Consider the following 18,199-nt stretch of genomic DNA (forward strand, 5'->3'; position numbering starts at 1 on the left):
CACAATGGATCCTTGCTTCTCTTAACCCCTGTGCTGTCACAATGCATCCCATGCCCTTTTAGGCCACTTGATGTCACAATGAATCATTTGATTCTTGGCCTCCATGGTGGCGTAATTGTACCAGGTTTTACTTGGGCCCCATGCTTTCACAATACATCCCTGCACCTTTTAGGCCCATTGGTGTCAAAAGGGATCATTAGATTGTTAGCCTGCATTGAGTCACAATGGATCCTTGCTTCTCTTAACCTCTGTGCTGTCACAATGCATCCCATGCCCTTTTAGGCCACTTGATGTCACAATGAATCATTTGATTCTTGGCCTCCATGGTGTCATAATGGTTCCTTGTTTCTATTGGGCCCCATGCTGTCACAATTCATCCCTGGCCCTTTTACGCCCCCTGGTGTCAAATGGGATCCTGGGATTATTAGCCTCCATTGGGACACAATGGATCCTTGCTTCTCTTAACCCCTGTGGTGTCACAATGCATCCCATGCCCTTTTAGGCCACTTGATGTCACAATGAATCATTTGATTCTTGGCCTCCATGGTGGCATAATTGTACCAGGTTTTACTTGGGCCCCATGCTTTCACAATTCATCCCTGCCCCTTTTAGGCCCATTGGTGTCACAAGGGATCATTAGATTGTTAGCCTGCATTGGGTCACAATGGTTCCTTGCTTCTCTTAACCTCTGTGGTGTCACAATGCATCCCATGCCCTTTTAGGCCACTTGATGTCACAATGAATCATTTGATTTTTGGCCTCCATGGTGGCATAATTGTTCCAGGTTTACTTGGGCCCCATACTGTCACAATTCATCCCTGACCCTTTTACGCCCCCTGGTGTCAAATGGGATCCTGGGATTATTAGCCTCCATTGGGTCACAATGGATCCTTGCTTCTCTTAACCCCTGTGCTGTCACAATGCATCCCATGCCCTTTTAGGCCACTTGATGTCACAATGAATCATTTGATTCTTGGCCTCCACGGTGGCATAATAGATCCTTGCTTCTATTGGTCCCCGTGCTGTAACAATCCATCCCTGGCCCATTTTTACATCCCCTGGTGCCAAAAGGGATCATTAGATTGTTAGCCTGCATTGGTCACAATGGTTCCTTGCTTCTCTTAACCTCTGTGGTGTCACAATGCTTTCCAAGCCCTTTTAGGCCACTAGATGTCACAATGAACCATTTGATTCTTGGCCTTCATGGTGTCATAATGGTTCCTTGCTTCTATACGTCCCCACGCTGTCAAGGTTCATCCGTGGTCCTTTTGCGTCCCCTGGTGTCAAAAGGGATAATTAGATTGTTAGCCTGCATTGGGTCACAATGTTTCCTTGCTTCTCTTAACCCCTGTGCTGTCACAATGCATCCCATGCCCTTTTAGGCCACTTGGTCTTAGAATGAACCATTTGATTCTTGGCCTCCATGGTGTGATAATGGTTCCTTGTTTCTATTGGGCCCCATGCTGTCACAATTCATCCCTGGCCCTTTTACGCCCCCTGGTGTCAAATGGGATGCTGGGATTATTAGCCTCCATTGGGTCACAATGGATCCTTGCTTCTCTTAACCCCTGTGGTGTCACAATGCATCCCATGCCCTTTTAGGCCACTTGATGTCACAATGAATCATTTGATTCTTGGCCTCCATGGTGGCGTAATTGTACCAGGTTTTACTTGGGCCCCATGCTTTCACAATACATCCCTGCACCTTTTAGGCCCATTGGTGTCAAAAGGGATCATTAGATTGTTAGCCTGCATTGGGTCACAATGGATCCTTGCTTCTCTTAACCTCTGTGCTGTCACAATGCATCCCATGCCCTTTTAGGCCACATGATGTCACAATGAATCATTTGATTCTTGGCCTCCATGGTGGCATAATAGATCCTTGCTTCTATTGGTACCCGTGCTGTAACAATCCATCCCTGGCCCTTTTTATGCCCCCTGGTGCCAAAAGGGATCATTAGATTGTTAGCCTGCATTGGGTCACAATGGATCCTTGCTTCTCTTAACCCCTGTGGTGTCACAATGCATCCCATGCCCTTTTAGGCCACTTGATGTCACAATGAATCATTTGACTCTTGGCCTCCATGGTGGCGTAATTGTTCCAGGTTTTACTTGGGCCCCATGCTTTCACAATACATCCCAGCCCCTTTTAGGTCCATTGGTGTCAAAAGGGATCATTAGATTGTTAGCCTCCATTGGGTCACAATGGATCCTTGCTTCTCTTAACCCCTGTGGTGTCACAATGCATCCCATGCCCTTTCAGGCCACATGATGTCACAATGAATCATTTGATTCTTGGACTCCACGGTGGCATAATAGATCCTTGCTTCTATTGGTCCCCGTGCTGTAACAATCCATCCCTGGCACTTTTAATACCCCCTGGAGCCACAAGGGATCATTAGATTGTTAGCCTGCATTGGGTCACAATGGATCCTTGCTTCTCTTAACCCCTGTGGTGTCACAATGCATCCCATGCCCTTTTAGGCCACTTGATGTCACAATGAATCATTTGATTCTTGGCCTCCATGGTGGCATAATTGTACCAGGTTTTACTTGGGCCCCATGCTTTCACAATTCATCCCTGCCCCTTTTAGGCCCATTGGTGTCACAAGGGATCATTAGATTGTTAGCCTGCATTGGGTCACAATGGTTCCTTGCTTCTCTTAACCTCTGTGGTGTCACAATGCATCCCATGCCCTTTTAGGCCACTTGATGTCACAATGAATCATTTGATTCTTGGCCTCCATGGTGTGGTAATGGTTCCTTGTTTCTATTGGGCCCCATGCTCTCACAATTCATCCCTGGCCCTTTTACGCCCCCTGGTGTCAAATGGGATCCTGGGATTATTAGCCTCCATTGGGTCACAATGGATCCTTGCTTCTCTTAACCCCTGTGCTGTCACAATGCATCCCATGCCCTTTTAGGCCACTTGATGTCACAATGAATCATTTGATTCTTGGCCTCCATGGTGACATAATAAATCCTTGCTTCTATTGGTCCCCGTGCTGTAACAATCCATCCCTGGCCCTTTTTATACCTCCTGGTGCCACAAAGGATCATTAGATTGTTAGCCTGCATTGGGTCACAATGGTTCCTTGCTTCTCTTAACCCCTGTGGTGTCACAATGCATCCCATGCCCTTTTAGGCCACTTGATGTCACAATGAATCATTTAAATCTTGGCCTCCATGGTGGCGTAATTGTACCAGGTTTTAATTGGCCCCCATGCTTTCACAATACATCCCTGCCCCTTTTAGGCCCATTGGTGTCAAAAGGGATCATTAGATTGTTAGCCTGCATTGGGTCACAATGGATCCTTGCTTCTCTTAACCCCTGTGCTGTCACAAAGCATCCCATGCCCTTTTAGGCCACTTGATGTCACAATGAATCATTTGATTCTTGGCCTCCACGGTGGCATAATAGATCCTTGCTTCTATTGGTCCCCGTGCTGTAACAATCCATCCCTGGCCCTTTTTTACATCCCCTGGTGCCAAAAGGGATCATTAGATTGTTAGCCTGCATTGGTCACAATGGTTCCTTGCTTCTCTTAACCTCTGTGGTGTCACAATGCTTTCCAAGCCCTTTTAGGCCACTAGATGTCACAATGAACCATTTGATTCTTGGCCTTCATGGTGTCATAATGGTTCCTTGCTTCTATACGTCCCCACACTGTCAAGGTTCATCCGTGGTCCTTTTGCGTCCCCTGGTGTCAAAAGGGATCATTAGATTGTTAGCCTGCATTGGGTCACAATGTTTCCTTGCTTCTCTTAACCCCTGTGGTGTCACAATGCATCCCATGCCCTTTTAGGCCACTTGGTCTTAGAATGAACCATTTGATTCTTGGCCTCCATGGTGTGATAATGGTTCCTTGTTTCTATTGGGCCCCATGCTGTCACAATTCATCCCTGGCCCTTTTACGACCCCTGGTGTCAAATGGGATGCTGGGATTATTAGCCTCCATTGGGTCACAATGGATCCTTGCTTCTCTTAACCCCTGTGCTGTCACAATGCATCCCATGCCCTTTTAGGCCACTTGATGTCACAATGAATCATTTGATTCTTGGCCTCCATGGTGGCGTAATTGTACCAGGTTTTACTTGGGCCCCATGCTTTCACAATACATCCCTGCACCTTTTAGGTCCATTGGTGTCAAAAGGGATCATTAGATTGTTAGCCTGCATTGGGTCACAATGGATCCTTGCTTCTCTTAACCTCTGTGCTGTCACAATGCATCCCATGCCCTTTTAGGCCACATGATGTCACAATGAATCATTTGATTCTTGGCCTCCATGGTGGCATAATAGATCCTTGCTTCTATTGGTACCCGTGCTGTAACAATCCATCCCTGGCCCTTTTTATGCCCCCTGGTGCCACAAGGGATCATTAGATTGTTAGCCTGCATTGGGTCACAATGGATCCTTGCTTCTCTTAACCCCTGTGGTGTCACAATGCATCCCATGCACTTTTAGGCCACTTGATGTCACAATGAATCATTTGATTCTTGGCCTCCATGGTGGCGTAATTGTACCAGGATTTACTTGGACCCCATGCTTTCACAATTCATCCCTGCCCCTTTTAGGCCCATTGGTGTCAAAAGGGATCATTAGATTGTTAGCCTGCATTGGGTCACAATGGATCCTTGCTTCTCTTAACCCCTGTGGTGTCACAATGCATGCCATGCCCTTTCAGGCCACATGATGTCACAATGAATCATTTGATTCTTGGCCTCCATGGTGTCATAATGGTTCCTTGTTTCTATTGGGCCCCATGCTGTCACAATTCATCCCTGGCCCTTTTACGCCCCCTGGTGTCAAATGGGATCCTGGGATTATTAGCCTCCATTGGGTCACAATGGATCCTTGCTTCTCTTAACCCCTGTGCTGTCACAATGCATTCCATGCCCTTTTAGGCCACTTGATGTCACAATGAATCATTTGATTCTTGGCCTCCACGGTGGCATAATAGATCCTTGCTTCTATTGGTCCCCGTGCTGTAACAATCCATCCCTGGCCCTTTTTATACCCCCGGTGCCACAAGGGATCATTAGATTGTTAGCCTGCATTGGTTCACCATGGTTCCTTGCTTCTCTTAACCTCTGTGGTGTCACAATGCATTCCAAGCCCTTTTAGGCCACTTGGTCTTACAATGAACCATTTGATTCTTGGCCTTCATGGTGTCATAATGGTTCCTTGCTTCTACAGGTCCCCATGCTGTCAGAGTTCATCCGTGGTCCTTTTGCGCCCCCTGGTGTCAAAAGGGATTCTTAGATTCTAAGATTGTTAGCCTGCATTGGGTCACAATGGATCCTTGCTTCTCTTAACCCCTGTGCTGTCACAATGCATCCCATGCCCTTTTAGGCCACTTGATGTCACAATGAATCATTTGATTCTTGGCCTCCATGGTGGCATAATTGTACCAGGTTTTACTTGGGCCCCATGCTTTCACAATTCATCCCTGCCCCTTTTAGGCCCATTGGTGTCACAAGGGATCATTAGATTGTTAGCCTGCATTGGGTCACAATGGTTCCTTGCTTCTCTTAACCTATGTGGTGTCACAATGCATCCCATGCCCTTTCAGGCCACATGATGTCACAATGAATCATTTGATTCTTGGCCTCCACGGTGGCATAATAGATCCTTGCTTCTATTGGTCCCCGTGCTGTAACAATCCATCCCTGGCACTTTTCATACCCCCTGGAGCCACAAGGGATCATTAGATTGTTAGCCTGCATTGGGTCACAATGGATCCTTGCTTCTCTTAACCCCTGTGGTGTCACAATGCATCCCATGCCCTTTTAGGCCACTTGATGTCACAATGAATCATTTGATTCTTGGCCTCCACGGTGGCATAATAGATCCTTGCTTCTATTGGTCCCCGTGCTGTAACAATCCAGCCCTGGCCCTTTTTATACCCCCTGGTGCCAAAAGGGATCATTAGATTGTTAGCCTGCATTGGGTCACAATGGTTCCTTGCTTCTCTTAACCTCTGTGGTGTCACAATGCTTTCCAAGGCCTTTTAGGCCACTAGATGTCACAATGAACCATTTGATTCTTGGCCTTCATGGTGTCATAATGGTTCCTTGCTTCTATAGGTCCCCACGCTGTCAAGGTTCATCCGTGGTCCTTTTGCGCCCCTTGGTGTCAAAAGGGAATCTTAGATTGTTAGCCTCCATTGGGTCACAATGGATCCTTGCTTCTCTTAACCCCTGTGCTGTCACAATGCATCCCATGCCCTTTTAGGCCACTTGATGTCACAATGAATCATTTGATTCTTGGCCTCCATGGTGGCGTAATTGTACCAGGTTTTACTTGGGCCCCATGCTTTCACAATTCATCCCTGCCCCTTTTAAGTCCATTGGTGTCAAAAGGGATCATTAGATTGTTAGCCTCCATTGGGTCACAATGGATCCTTGCTTCTCTTAACCTCTGTGGTGTCACAATGCATCCCATGCCCTTTTAGGCCACTTGATGTCACAATGAATCATTTGATTCTTGGCCTCCATGGTGGCATAATAGATCCTTGCTTCTATTGGTACCCGTGCTGTAACAATCCATCCCTGGCCCTTTTTATGCCCCCTGGTGCCACAAGGGATCATTAGATTGTTAGCCTGCATTGGGTCACAATGGATCCTTGCTTCTCTTAACCCCTGTGGTGTCACAATGCATCCCATGCCCTTTTAGGCCACTTGATGTCACAATGAATCATTTGATTCTTGGCCTCCATGGTGGCGTAATTGTACCAGGTTTTACTTGGGCCCCATGCTTTCACACTTCATCCCTGCCCCTTTTAGGCCCATTGGTGTCAAAAGGGATCATTAGATTGTTAGCCTGCATTGGGTCACAATGGTTCCTTGCTTCGCTTAACCTCTGTGGTGTCAAAATGCATCCCATGCCCTTTTAGGCCACTTGATGTCACAATGAATCATTTGATTCTTGGCCTCCATGGTGTCATAATGGTTCCTTGCTTCTATAGGTCCCCATGCTGTCAGAGTCCATCCGTGGTCCTTTTTCGCCCCCTGGTGTCAAAAGGGATTCTTAGATTGTTAGCCTGCATTGGGTGACAATGGATCCTGGCTTCTCTTAACCCCTGTGGTGTCACAATGCATCCCATGCCCTTTTAGGCCACTTGATGTCACAATGAATCATTTGACTCTTGGCCTCCATGGTGGCGTAATTGTTCCAGGTTTTACTTGGGCCCCATGCTTTCACAATACATCCCAGCCCCTTTTAGGTCCATTGGTGTCAAAAGGGATCATTAGATTGTTAGCCTCCATTGGGTCACAATGGATCCTTGCTTCTCTTAACCCCTGTGGTGTCACAATGCATCCCATGCCCTTTCAGGCCACATGATGTCACAATGAATCATTTGATTCTTGGCCTCCACGGTGGCATAATAGATCCTTGCTTCTATTGGTCCCCGTGCTGTAACAATCCATCCCTGGCACTTTTAATACCCCCTGGAGCCACAAGGGATCATTAGATTGTTAGCCTGCATTGGGTCACAATGGATCCTTGCTTCTCTTAACCCCTGTGGTGTCACAATGCATGCCATGCCCTTTCAGGCCACATGATGTCACAATGAATCATTTGATTCTTGGCCTCCATGGTGTCATAATGGTTCCTTGTTTCTATTGGGCCCCATGCTGTCACAATTCATCCCTGGCCCTTTTACGCCCCCTGGTGTCAAATGGGATCCTGGGATTATTAGCCTCCATTGGGTCACAATGGATCCTTGCTTCTCTTAACCCCTGTGCTGTCACAATGCATTCCATGCCCTTTTAGGCCACTTGATGTCACAATGAATCATTTGATTCTTGGCCTCCACGGTGGCATAATAGATCCTTGCTTCTATTGGTCCCCGTGCTGTAACAATCCATCCCTGGCCCTTTTTATACCCCCGGTGCCACAAGGGATCATTAGATTGTTAGCCTGCATTGGTTCACCATGGTTCCTTGCTTCTCTTAACCTCTGTGGTGTCACAATGCATTCCAAGCCCTTTTAGGCCACTTGGTCTTACAATGAACCATTTGATTCTTGGCCTTCATGGTGTCATAATGGTTCCTTGCTTCTACAGGTCCCCATGCTGTCAGAGTTCATCCGTGGTCCTTTTGCGCCCCCTGGTGTCAAAAGGGATTCTTAGATTCTAAGATTGTTAGCCTGCATTGGGTCACAATGGAACCTTGCTTCTCTTAACCCCTGTGCTGTCACAATGCATCCCATGCCCTTTTAGGCCACTTGATGTCACAATGAATCATTTGATTCTTGGCCTCCATGGTGGCATAATTGTACCAGGTTTTACTTGGGCCCCATGCTTTCACAATACATCCCTGCCCCTTTTAGGCCCATAGGTGTCACAAGGGATCATTAGATTGTTAGCCTGCATTGGGTCACAATGGTTCCTTGCTTCTCTTAACCTCTGTGGTGTCACAATGCATCCCATGCCCTTTCAGGCCACATGATGTCACAATGAATCATTTGATTCTTGGCCTCCACGGTGGCATAATAGATCCTTGCTTCTATTGGTCCCCGTGCTGTAACAATCCATCCCTGGCACTTTTAATACCCCCTGGAGCCACAAGGGATCATTAGATTGTTAGCCTGCATTGGGTCACAATGGATCCTTGCTTCTCTTAACCCCTGTGGTGTCACAATGCATCCCATGCCCTTTTAGGCCACTTGATGTCACAATGAATCATTTGATTCTTGGCCTCCACGGTGGCATAATAGATCCTTGCTTCTATTGGTCCCCGTGCTGTAACAATCCAGCCCTGGCCCTTTTTATACCCCCTGGTGCCAAAAGGGATCATTAGATTGTTAGCCTGCATTGGGTCACAATGGTTCCTTGCTTCTCTTAACCTCTGTGGTGTCACAATGCTTTCCAAGGCCTTTTAGGCCACTAGATGTCACAATGAACCATTTGATTCTTGGCCTTCATGGTGTCATAATGGTTCCTTGCTTCTATAGGTCCCCACGCTGTCAAGGTTCATCCGTGGTCCTTTTGCGCCCCTTGGTGTCAAAAGGGAATCTTAGATTGTTAGCCTGCATTGGGTCACAATGGTTCCTTGCTTCTCTTAACCCCTGTGGTGTCACAATGCATCCCATGCCCTTTTAGGCCACTTGGTCTTAGAATGAACCATTTGATTCTTGGCCTCCATGGTGTGATAATGGTTCCTTGTTTCTATTGGGCCCCATGCTGTCACAATTCATCCCTGGCCCTTTTACGCCCCCTGGTGTCAAATGGGATGCTGGGATTATTAGCCTCCATTGGGTCACAATGGATCCTTGCTTCTCTTAACCCCTGTGCTGTCACAATGCATCCCATGCCCTTTTAGGCCACTTGATGTCACAATGAATCATTTGATTCTTGGCCTCCATGGTGGCGTAATTGTACCAGGTTTTACTTGGGCCCCATGCTTTCACACTTCATCCCTGCCCCTTTTAGGCCCATTGGTGTCAAAAGGGATCATTAGATTGTTAGCCTGCATTGGGTCACAATGGTTCCTTGCTTCGCTTAACCTCTGTGGTGTCACAATGCATCCCATGTCCTTTTAGGCCACTTGATGTCACAATGAATCATTTGATTCTTGGCCTCCATGGTGTCATAATGGTTCCTTGCTTCTATAGGTCCCCATGCTGTCAGAGTCCATCCGTGGTCCTTTTGCGCCCCCTGGTGTCAAAAGGGATTCTTAGATTGTTAGCCTGCATTGGGTCACAATGGATCCTGGCTTCTCTTAACCCCTGTGCTGTCACAATGCATCCCATGCCCTTTTAGGCCACTTGATGTCACAATGAATCATTTGACTCTTGGCCTCCATGGTGGCGTAACTGTTCCAGGTTTTACTTGGGCCCCATGCTTTCACAATACATCCCAGCCCCTTTTAGGTCCATTGGTGTCAAAAGGGATCATTAGATTGTTAGCCTGCATTGGGTCACAATGGATCCTTGCTTCTCTTAACCCCTGTGGTGTCACAATGCATCCCATGCCCTTTCAGGCCACATGATGTCACAATGAATCATTTGATTCTTGGCCTCCACGGTGGCATAATAGATCCTTGCTTCTATTGGTCCCCGTGCTGTAACAATCCATCCCTGGCACTTTTAATACCCCCTGGAGCCACAAGGGATCATTAGATTGTTAGCCTGCATTGGGTCACAATGGATCCTTGCTTCTCTTAACCCCTGTGGTGTCACAATGCATCCCATGCCCTTTTAGGCCACTTGATGTCACAATGAATCATTTGATTCTTGGCCTCCATGGTGGCATAATTGTACCAGGTTTTACTTTGGCCCCATGCTTTCACAATTCATCCCTGCCCCTTTTAGGCCCATTGGTGTCACAAGGGATCATTAGATTGTTAGCCTGCATTGGGTCACAATGGTTCCTTGCTTCTCTTAACCTCTGTGGTGTCACAATGCATCCCATGCCCTTTTAGGCCACTTGATGTCACAATGAATCATTTGATTCTTGGCCTCCATGGTGTGGTAATGGTTCCTTGTTTCTATTGGGCCCCATGCTCTCACAATTCATCCCTGGCCCTTTTACGCCCCCTGGTGTCAAATGGGATCCTGGGATTATTAGCCTCCATTGGGTCACAATGGATCCTTGCTTCTCTTAACCCCTGTGCTGTCACAATGCATCCCATGCCCTTTTAGGCCACTTGATGTCACAATGAATCATTTGATTCTTGGCCTCCATGGTGACATAATAAATCCTTGCTTCTATTGGTCCCCGTGCTGTAACAATCCATCCCTGGCCCTTTTTATACCTCCTGGTGCCACAAAGGATCATTAGATTGTTAGCCTGCATTGGGTCACAATGGTTCCTTGCTTCTCTTAACCCCTGTGCTGTCACAATGCATCCCATGCCCTTTTAGGCCACTTGATGTCACAATGAATCATTTAAATCTTGGCCTCCATGGTGGCGTAATTGTACCAGGTTTTAATTGGCCCCCATGCTTTCACAATACATCCCTGCCCCTTTTAGGCCCATTGGTGTCAAAAGGGATCATTAGATTGTTAGCCTCCATTGGGTCACAATGGATCCTTGCTTCTCTTAACCTCTGTGGTGTCACAATGCATCCCATGCCCTTTTAGGCCACATGATGTCACAATGAATCATTTGATTCTTGGCCTTCATGGTGTCATAATGGTTCCTTGCTTCTATAGGTCCCCATGCTGTCAGAGTTCATCCGTGGTCCTTTTGCGCCCCCTGGTGTCAAAAGGGATTCTTAGATTATTAGATTGTTAGCCTGCATTGGGTCACAATGGATCCTAGATTCTCTTAACCCCTGTGCTGTCACAATGCATCCCATGCCCTTTTAGGCCACTTGATGTCACAATGAATCATTTAAATCTTGGCCTCCATGGTGGCGTAATTGTACCAGGTTTTAATTGGCCCCCATTCTTTCACAATACATCCCTGCCCCTTTTAGGCCCATTGGTGTCAAAAGGGATCATTAGATTGTTAGCCTCCATTGGGTCACAATGGATCCTTGCTTCTCTTAACCCCTGTGCTGTCACAATGCATCCCATGCCCTTTCAGGCCACATGATGTCACAATGAATCATTTGATTCTTGGCCTCCACGGTGGCATAATAGATCCTTGCTTCTATTGGTCCCCGTGCTGTAACAATCCATCCCTGGCCCTTTTTATACCCCCTGGAGCCACAAGGGATCATTAGATTGTTAGCCTGCATTGGGTCACAATGGATCCTTGCTTCTCTTAACCCCTGTGGTGTCACAATGCATCCCATGCCCTTTTAGGCCACTTGATGTCACAATGAATCATTTGATTCTTGGCCTCCATGGTGGCATAATTGTACCAGGTTTTACTTGGGCCCCATGCTTTCACAATTCATCCCTGCCCCTTTTAGGCCCATTGGTGTCACAAGGGATCATTAGATTGTTTGCCTGCATTGGGTCACAATGGTTCCTTGCTTCTCTTAACCCCTGTGCTGTCACAATGCATCCCATGCCCTTTTAGGCCACTTGATGTCACAATGAATCATTTGATTCTTGGCCTCCATGGTGGCATAATAAATCCTTGCTTCTATTGGTCCCCGTGCTGTAACAATCCATCCCTGGCCCTTTTTATACACCCTGGTGCCACAAGGGATCATTAGATTGTTAGCCTGCATTGGGTCACAATGGTTCCTTGCTTCTCTTAACCTCTGTGGTGTCACAATGCATTCCAAGCCCTTTTAGGCCACTTGGTCTTACAATGAACCATTTGATTCTTGGCCTTCATGGTGTCATAATGGTTCCTTACTTCTATAGGTCCCCATGCTGTCAGAGTCCATCCGTGGTCCTTTTGCGCCCCCTGGTGTCAAAAGGGATTCTTAGGTTGTTAGCCTGCATTGGGTCACAATGGATCCTGGCTTCTCTTAACCCCTGTGCTGTCACAATGCATCCCATGCCCTTTTAGGCCACTTGATGTCACAATGAATCATTTAAATCTTGGCCTCCATGGTGGCGTAATTGTACCAGGTTTTAATTGGGCCCCATGCTTTCACAATACATCCCTGCCCCTTTTAGGCCGATTGGTGTCAAAACGGATCATTAGATTGTTAGCCTCCATTGGGTCAAAATGGATCCTTGCTTCTCTTAACCCCTGTGCTGTCACAATGCATCCCATGCCCTTTTAGGCCACATGATGTCACAAGGAATCATTTGATTCTTGGCCTCCATGGTGTCATAATGTTTCCTTGTTTCTATTGGGCCCCATGCTGTCACAATTCATCCCTGGCCCTTTTACGCCCCCTGGTGTCAAATGGGATCCTGGGATTATTAGCCTCCATTGGGTCACAATGGATCCTTGCTTCTCTTAACCCCTGTGCTGTCACAATGCATCCCATGCCCTTTTAGGCCACTTGATGTCACAATGAATCATTTGATTCTTGGCCTCCACGGTGGCATAATAGATCCTTGCTTCTATTGGTCCCCGTGCTGTAACAATCCATCCCTGGCCCTTTTTATACCCCCGGTGCCACAAGGGATCATTAGATTGTTAGCCTGCATTGGTTCACAATGGTTCCTTGCTTCTCTTAACCTCTGTGGTGTCACAATGCTTTCCAAGCCCTTTTAGGCCACTAGATGTCACAATGAACCATTTGATTCTTGGCCTTCATGGTGTCATAATGGTTCCTTGCTTCTATACGTCCCCACGCTGTCAAGGTTCATCCGTGGTCCTTTTGCGCCCCTTGGTGTCAAAAGGGAATCTTAGATTGTTAGCCTGCATTGGGTCACAATGGATCCTTGCTTCTCTTAACCCCTGTGGTGTCACAGTGCATCCCATGCCCTTTTAGGCCACTTGGTCTTAGAATGAACCATTTGATTCTTGGCCTCCATGGTGTGATAATGGTTCCTTGTTTCTATTGGGCCCCATGCTGTCACAATTCATCCCTGGCCCTTTTACGCCCCCTGGTGTCAAATGGGATCCTGGGATTATTAGCCTCCATTGGGTCACAATGGTTCCTTGCTTCTCTTAACCCCTGTGCTGTCACAATGCATCCCATTCCCTTTTAGGCCACTTGATGTCACAATGAATCATTTGATTCTTGGCCTCCACGGTGGCATAATAGATCCTTGCTTCTATTGGTACCCGTGCTGTAACAATCCATCCCTGGCCCTTTTTATGCCCCCTGGTGCCACAAGGGATCATTAGATTGTTAGCCTGCATTGGGTCACAATGGATCCTGGCTTCTCTTAACCCCTGTGCTGTCACAATGCATCCCATGCCCTTTTAGGCCACTTGATGTCACAATGAATCATTTGATTCTTGGCCTCCATGGTGTCATAATGGTTCCTTGCTTCTATAGGTCCCCATGCTGTCAGAGTCCATCCGTGGTCCTTTTGCGCCCCCTGGTGTCAAAAGGGATTCTTAGATTGTTAGCCTGCATTGGGTCACAATGGATCCTGGCTTCTCTTAACCCCTGTGCTGTCACAATGCATCCCATGCCCTTTTAGGCCACTTGATGTCACAATGAATCATTTGACTCTTGGCCTCCATGGTGGCGTAACTGTTCCAGGTTTTACTTGGGCCCCATGCTTTCACAATACATCCCAGCCCCTTTTAGGTCCATTGGTGTCAAAAGGGATCATTAGATTGTTAGCCTGCATTGGGTCACAATGGATCCTTGCTTCTCTTAACCCCTGTGGTGTCACAATGCATCCCATGCCCTTTCAGGCCACATGATGTCACAATGAATCATTTGATTCTTGGCCTCCACGGTGGCATAATAGATCCTTGCTTCTATTGGTCCCCGTGCTGTAACAATCCATCCCTGGCACTTTTAATACCCCCTGGAGCCACAAGGGATCATTAGATTGTTAGCCTGCATTGGGTCACAATGGATCCTTGCTTCTCTTAACCCCTGTGGTGTCACAATGCATCCCATGCCCTTTTAGGCCACTTGATGTCACAATGAATCATTTGATTCTTGGCCTCCATGGTGGCATAATTGTACCAGGTTTTACTTTGGCCCCATGCTTTCACAATTCATCCCTGCCCCTTTTAGGCCCATTGGTGTCACAAGGGATCATTAGATTGTTAGCCTGCATTGGGTCACAATGGTTCCTTGCTTCTCTTAACCTCTGTGGTGTCACAATGCATCCCATGCCCTTTTAGGCCACTTGATGTCACAATGAATCATTTGATTCTTGGCCTCCATGGTGTGGTAATGGTTCCTTGTTTCTATTGGGCCCCATGCTCTCACAATTCATCCCTGGCCCTTTTACGCCCCCTGGTGTCAAATGGGATCCTGGGATTATTAGCCTCCATTGGGTCACAATGGATCCTTGCTTCTCTTAACCCCTGTGCTGTCACAATGCATCCCATGCCCTTTTAGGCCACTTGATGTCACAATGAATCATTTGATTCTTGGCCTCCATGGTGACATAATAAATCCTTGCTTCTATTGGTCCCCGTGCTGTAACAATCCATCCCTGGCCCTTTTTATACCTCCTGGTGCCACAAAGGATCATTAGATTGTTAGCCTGCATTGGGTCACAATGGTTCCTTGCTTCTCTTAACCCCTGTGCTGTCACAATGCATCCCATGCCCTTTTAGGCCACTTGATGTCACAATGAATCATTTAAATCTTGGCCTCCATGGTGGCGTAATTGTACCAGGTTTTAATTGGCCCCCATGCTTTCACAATACATCCCTGCCCCTTTTAGGCCCATTGGTGTCAAAAGGGATCATTAGATTGTTAGCCTCCATTGGGTCACAATGGATCCTTGCTTCTCTTAACCTCTGTGGTGTCACAATGCATCCCATGCCCTTTTAGGCCACATGATGTCACAATGAATCATTTGATTCTTGGCCTTCATGGTGTCATAATGGTTCCTTGCTTCTATAGGTCCCCATGCTGTCAGAGTTCATCCGTGGTCCTTTTGCGCCCCCTGGTGTCAAAAGGGATTCTTAGATTATTAGATTGTTAGCCTGCATTGGGTCACAATGGATCCTAGATTCTCTTAACCCCTGTGCTGTCACAATGCATCCCATGCCCTTTTAGGCCACTTGATGTCACAATGAATCATTTAAATCTTGGCCTCCATGGTGGCGTAATTGTACCAGGTTTTAATTGGCCCCCATTCTTTCACAATACATCCCTGCCCCTTTTAGGCCCATTGGTGTCAAAAGGGATCATTAGATTGTTAGCCTCCATTGGGTCACAATGGATCCTTGCTTCTCTTAACCCCTGTGCTGTCACAATGCATCCCATGCCCTTTCAGGCCACATGATGTCACAATGAATCATTTGATTCTTGGCCTCCACGGTGGCATAATAGATCCTTGCTTCTATTGGTCCCCGTGCTGTAACAATCCATCCCTGGCCCTTTTTATACCCCCTGGAGCCACAAGGGATCATTAGATTGTTAGCCTGCATTGGGTCACAATGGATCCTTGCTTCTCTTAACCCCTGTGGTGTCACAATGCATCCCATGCCCTTTTAGGCCACTTGATGTCACAATGAATCATTTGATTCTTGGCCTCCATGGTGGCATAATTGTACCAGGTTTTACTTGGGCCCCATGCTTTCACAATTCATCCCTGCCCCTTTTAGGCCCATTGGTGTCACAAGGGATCATTAGATTGTTTGCCTGCATTGGGTCACAATGGTTCCTTGCTTCTCTTAACCCCTGTGCTGTCACAATGCATCCCATGCCCTTTTAGGCCACTTGATGTCACAATGAATCATTTGATTCTTGGCCTCCATGGTGGCATAATAAATCCTTGCTTCTATTGGTCCCCGTGCTGTAACAATCCATCCCTGGCCCTTTTTATACACCCTGGTGCCACAAGGGATCATTAGATTGTTAGCCTGCATTGGGTCACAATGGTTCCTTGCTTCTCTTAACCTCTGTGGTGTCACAATGCATTCCAAGCCCTTTTAGGCCACTTGGTCTTACAATGAACCATTTGATTCTTGGCCTTCATGGTGTCATAATGGTTCCTTACTTCTATAGGTCCCCATGCTGTCAGAGTCCATCCGTGGTCCTTTTGCGCCCCCTGGTGTCAAAAGGGATTCTTAGGTTGTTAGCCTGCATTGGGTCACAATGGATCCTGGCTTCTCTTAACCCCTGTGCTGTCACAATGCATCCCATGCCCTTTTAGGCCACTTGATGTCACAATGAATCATTTAAATCTTGGCCTCCATGGTGGCGTAATTGTACCAGGTTTTAATTGGGCCCCATGCTTTCACAATACATCCCTGCCCCTTTTAGGCCGATTGGTGTCAAAACGGATCATTAGATTGTTAGCCTCCATTGGGTCAAAATGGATCCTTGCTTCTCTTAACCCCTGTGCTGTCACAATGCATCCCATGCCCTTTTAGGCCACATGATGTCACAAGGAATCATTTGATTCTTGGCCTCCATGGTGTCATAATGTTTCCTTGTTTCTATTGGGCCCCATGCTGTCACAATTCATCCCTGGCCCTTTTACGCCCCCTGGTGTCAAATGGGATCCTGGGATTATTAGCCTCCATTGGGTCACAATGGATCCTTGCTTCTCTTAACCCCTGTGCTGTCACAATGCATCCCATGCCCTTTTAGGCCACTTGATGTCACAATGAATCATTTGATTCTTGGCCTCCACGGTGGCATAATAGATCCTTGCTTCTATTGGTCCCCGTGCTGTAACAATCCATCCCTGGCCCTTTTTATACCCCCGGTGCCACAAGGGATCATTAGATTGTTAGCCTGCATTGGTTCACAATGGTTCCTTGCTTCTCTTAACCTCTGTGGTGTCACAATGCTTTCCAAGCCCTTTTAGGCCACTAGATGTCACAATGAACCATTTGATTCTTGGCCTTCATGGTGTCATAATGGTTCCTTGCTTCTATACGTCCCCACGCTGTCAAGGTTCATCCGTGGTCCTTTTGCGCCCCTTGGTGTCAAAAGGGAATCTTAGATTGTTAGCCTGCATTGGGTCACAATGGATCCTTGCTTCTCTTAACCCCTGTGGTGTCACAGTGCATCCCATGCCCTTTTAGGCCACTTGGTCTTAGAATGAACCATTTGATTCTTGGCCTCCATGGTGTGATAATGGTTCCTTGTTTCTATTGGGCCCCATGCTGTCACAATTCATCCCTGGCCCTTTTACGCCCCCTGGTGTCAAATGGGATCCTGGGATTATTAGCCTCCATTGGGTCACAATGGTTCCTTGCTTCTCTTAACCCCTGTGCTGTCACAATGCATCCCATTCCCTTTTAGGCCACTTGATGTCACAATGAATCATTTGATTCTTGGCCTCCACGGTGGCATAATAGATCCTTGCTTCTATTGGTACCCGTGCTGTAACAATCCATCCCTGGCCCTTTTTATGCCCCCTGGTGCCACAAGGGATCATTAGATTGTTAGCCTGCATTGGGTCACAATGGATCCTGGCTTCTCTTAACCCCTGTGCTGTCACAATGCATCCCATGCCCTTTTAGGCCACTTGATGTCACAATGAATCATTTGATTCTTGGCCTCCATGGTGGCGTAATTGTACCAGGTTTTACTTGGGCCCCATGCTTTCACACTTCATCCCTGCCCCTTTTAGGCCCATTGGTGTCAAAAGGGATCACTAGATTGTTAGCCTGCATTGGGTCACAATGGTTCCTTGCTTCGCTTAACCTCTGTGGTGTCAAAATGCATCCCATGCCCTTTTAGGCCACTTGATGTCACAATGAATCATTTGATTCTTGGCCTCCATG

This window comes from Cinclus cinclus, chromosome 33, assembly GCF_963662255.1.
Source record: "Cinclus cinclus chromosome 33, bCinCin1.1, whole genome shotgun sequence".
Taxonomy (NCBI): domain Eukaryota; kingdom Metazoa; phylum Chordata; class Aves; order Passeriformes; family Cinclidae; genus Cinclus; species Cinclus cinclus.